General features: G+C 43.2%; 1 pseudogene; it reads right to left on the bottom strand.

Annotated features, from left to right (window-relative positions):
* Positions 1-291: 291 nt before the first annotated feature.
* Positions 292-409, bottom strand: LOC126237562 (5S ribosomal RNA; annotated as a pseudogene).
* Positions 410-4,541: the final 4,132 nt, after the last annotated feature.

The following is a 4,541-nucleotide window of genomic DNA, read 5'->3' as shown; positions in this document are numbered from 1 at the left end:
ATCAGTGGATTTAGTTTATTGAAAACTGTAAAGAGTGAACATATTTTAGGTTGTAACCGATTTAACCAAGTGAGGCCTAAAGAAAGCACTCACTCCGTCATCAGGCCACAAGTGGCCCGTCGGTACCATCCGACCGCCGTGTCATCCTCAGATGAGGATGCGGATAGGAGGGGCGTGTGGTCAGCACATCGCTCTCCCGGTCATTACGATGGTTTTCTTTGACCGGAGCCGCTACTATTCGGTCGAGTAGCTCCTCAGTTGGAATCACGAGGCTGAGTGCACCCCGAAAAATGGCAACAGCACATGGCGGCCCGGATGGTCACCCATCCAAGTGCCGGCCACTCCCGACAGCGCTTAACTTCGGTGATCTGACGGGAACCGGTGTATCCACTGCGGCAAGGCCGTTGCGAGGCCTAAAGAAAGTTTGTTCGTTTTTTTTTTTTTCCTTGCCGTGATTCTACGTTATATGATTTTGGAGGACCATCTGTATGGTGTCCAGTACTGATAGCTTGTCATCTGCAAAGCCAAACAATGTAAATGTGAATTTCATCGGCGAGTTAACACATACTATGATTTTTATAAAATGTCATTTTGGCGTGGCAAAATGTTTTTCTTATACAATTTGTTATTACGTTTTGCAGCATTTTGTCACACCAAAATCAGTTATTTTTAAAATCAAAGGATGTGTCAACTCGCCGAAGAAATTCACATTTACATCATTTGGTTTTGCAGATGACTAGCTATCAGTGCAGGACACTGTACGGATGGTCCTGCAAAACCATATAATGTAAAATCACGGCAGGAAGAAAAATGAACAAAAATTTTCTTTAGGCCTCACTTTGTTGAACCAGTTAAAGCCTAAAATACCGGATGGTTATAATTAAACTTTCTCTTTTTAATACGTTATAACATGAAACTAATTACTGTACGAGTACCAAACTTGGCAGCATTTATGTCAAGGACTTGTGGAAGAGAAGTACTGCAAAATCAATTCAGTTGAAACACTTTTAATGTACTGTTACAGTACATCGTACCATTACATACCGGTACCATTACTGCTACAAAGATGGCTCAGTATGGCGGCATTAGTGTCCAGAAAGGTCTGAAAGCGCAGAATTGCACTCTGCACAGCACAACCAAGCATGTCGGTAGGTAAACTGGCTACCTCTCCTGATATACTGCGCTTCAGATCGGCTCATGTGTGAATGTTCCCCTGGTAAACCATGTCCGTCAGTTAGCCCCGCAACCATAAATCACAGGCAATGAGATCAGGTGATCGTGCCGGCCAAGCGTTTCGAAACGATCGGCTGATAGTTCGATCGTTTCCAAATGTGTTCCGGAGAAGCAGGTGAACTTCATGAGCGATATGCGGTGGGGCCCCATCTTGCATGAAAACTGTTGAGTTCAATGCGTATCTCTCCTGTAGAGCGGGTATGACATGCTGGCGAAGCATATCATGGTAACGCTGGCCAATCATACTGCACGTTTTTGGTCCTTAAGCGCCATCCTGTTCAAAAAAGAATGGGCCAATGAAGCCTTGAAGCCACATAATACGGTGACACGTTCACTATACAGAGGAACTTCATGCACAGTGACTGGAGGTGAAGACGCCCACACTGGGCAGTTTTGTGTGTTCACCTCGCCCTCATAGAAAAATGAGCTTCGTCTGCCCATAGGATGGTCCAGCGCCAGCCCTCCTCAACTTCAATCCTTGCAAGAAAGTAGAGAGCAAAGTCAACACCTCGTTGTGCATCCTGTGGTGCAAGCTGCTGTACGATATGGAGCTTGTACGGATATCATTCGAGAATAGTTCGAAACACCTTCCATGCAGTGGAGCACGGTATGTTCAACCGTGGCGACACAGCACGCGTACTGCCTGACGATCGGGAATTGCAAACAGCGTTTTCTGCCATAGCAACAGCGATTTCATCAACCACCAGTGGAGCAACCGGTCGTTGGCCTCTTCCCAGAGCGACGCCCAATTCTCCAGTTGATTCCAACTTCTTCTTCATGCTCCACACAGTAGATGGTGAAAGAGGACCCATCTGTAATTCTTTCAGTCGGAGATATTCTCGAAGTGCAGCTGCAGCATTACTGTTGTTTTGATAATAGTGCTTCACCAATAATGCCAAATAATGTCCAAGCTCATGTTGACACATTACAAAGTGCACAGCGACTTGTCAGGTGTGTGAGACTGTGAATCACAATGACTGATCACGGCACCTGGCGGCCGTAGTTAGAACTGGATGGTGGCGTTGTGGCACATGAAAATCGTGCACCCAATACTCTGGACGTTAACGCTACCAAGTTTGGTACTTGTACGGTTATTAGTTTCCGTGTTATAACGTATTAAATAGGGAAAGTTTAACTATAACCACCCAGTATGTTACTTCCTGGTATGTTACTTTTTAAAAATTTCAATAAACAACAACCACTGATGATGGCAGAGAGTTTCAGAAACTGTTTTGGGTAAAAATAAAGAAAACAGTGTTTTTGCATAAAGGCGGAACCCATAATTCAACTGCAAACACAGAAAGAAAGAAAGAGCTGTAGATCCAAAAGATGAATACTGCCGGTATTTATCAGTATTTGGTTGATCTCGGCCACAACAGGTATTCTTTATTTTTTACTAATAACCAAGTAAAAAAAAACGAAATATCGATTAGCGACAGCAGTGCTAACATTTTTTGTTTTTAAATAAACATTTTTTTTAAAAAAAGACTAACTTTTTTGCGTAAAATTTGCATTCGTTTGAAATAAATGCGTTACTATAGAAAGTGGTAAAAGCGATCAGTATTATTTTTAATAACAATGCTGGCAGAAACATGTAACAAACACATGGCGTTAGAACTGTAAGGCGGCATGGTCTCCTGACCTTCATTTCTTACATATTCTGTCCTCGCAATCGTATTTTGCACATCAAGACGCTTCATTTGAACCCAAACTCGATAAGGTAGAGCCAATTTTGTATGAATTCATGTAAGCAATATGCATATCTAATAAGTAAATTGCAAGTGCACACCGAGGTTGAAAAAGTCGAGACTGGCGTACACAACATGACGGCCACAGGAATTTTCGTTCTAAAGAAGCAACCAGCCCACTGGGAGGCCCGTTCATTCAGAGGGGTGAGTCAACACACACCTGCTTCGGCCAGAGCAACCGCCCAGAGAGAGGGCAGCTTTTTCCAGAGTGAAGGGATAACGACCCCCGTGTTCGACTTAAAAGCAAATTCCGCTACATTGTGTTGGAGTGCCCAGAAGACGCATTTTTTGATGAACCGACTGCGTAGTTACGGAGTTCTCACAGGAGAACAGTATATGCCTAACGGAGATGCTACATATTTCTTCATTGGTCGACTTAAACGAAACGTCATTCTCCTGCTTAAAAGAGCAACGCCGATTGGCAGAATACTTCTGATGCAAAGAGCAGAGGAGTGAGGGAAGACAGAGAATGATATACCCTTGTAATTTTTCCAGAAAAACGGGCCATTCCGTTGTCGCTCTTGGAGCAGGAACATGTAACGAGAGTGAGTGCGCTCGTACGTGTATGCAAAGAGCGAGGAACAAAGTCTCTCCTCAGTACTTAACTGGGAGAGCACCTTTGTCGTTAGCGAATCGGAGTGATACTCTATCTTGAGTTGCTCGTGATTAAGCGTTGTTCACTCTGTTGGCTGCCACACTTATTGTGCGGTGTGAATACGGACAGAGTACTAGTTGCATGCGAGTGAATATTGAGTGGCATCGTGGTGGACTGGTTGTCTGACCGGTGTACCACACCAATAGCTAGACTAGGGGTGGATAGGAGTCCTTGACTTCATCAAGGCATAGGGAGAATTTGATTGGCGAAGGTCAATCCAGATATAAAGAGATAGTTGTGTTATTTGACAGAAGCGAGCAACGCAGGCAGTTCACGGTATTGTGCGCTACAGCGTATGCGAGCCCCATCTGTCCTCCATAACAGTACACTCCATTACATTTCTCACCCGATAGCATTGATCGTACCTAGAAAATTTATTCAAGTTTTGTAGGCATGGCTCTCAGCCAAGTAAATAACATTCATAAAGAAAAGGGAGAAAAGAACCTTTTCATACTTTGTAAAATAATAGCATTCCTATCCATAAGAGGCAATCTACTGTTCCGAAAAGAACCCGGAAATTTATTAAGTTATAAGAAAAAGTTTCACTTGATTTCTCAGAATTTTTTTTGCAGTAAATAATATTTTTTGTTCGTTTAATGTTTTTCTTACACTAACTATCAGTACTCCAATACCCAAGTATTCCACTAGTTACGTAAGATCTTTTCCTTACAGCGGACAACTTCAGAAGATATTTGTTGCTGAATGTTTTTCAAGCAGTTCTTGTTGGTGCCTTAGGAGTGTCTGTCTGACTTCTGTAGTAGTGTGAGGTGGAAATTGTTTCTTGCAGGAGTCAAAGGGTACTTGTTGGATCAATCCATTGCGCAACTTGACAAAATAAAACCCACACACTCACAGAACTGGTAAAACATTACTGAGATGATAACGTCCCTGTCGCCGTGTGTCGT

Source organism: Schistocerca nitens, chromosome 2 (assembly GCF_023898315.1).
Source record: "Schistocerca nitens isolate TAMUIC-IGC-003100 chromosome 2, iqSchNite1.1, whole genome shotgun sequence".
Classification (NCBI taxonomy): domain Eukaryota; kingdom Metazoa; phylum Arthropoda; class Insecta; order Orthoptera; family Acrididae; genus Schistocerca; species Schistocerca nitens.
Note: the sequence above shows the minus strand (reverse complement) of the source record. Positions and strands in the feature narration are given on the sequence as shown.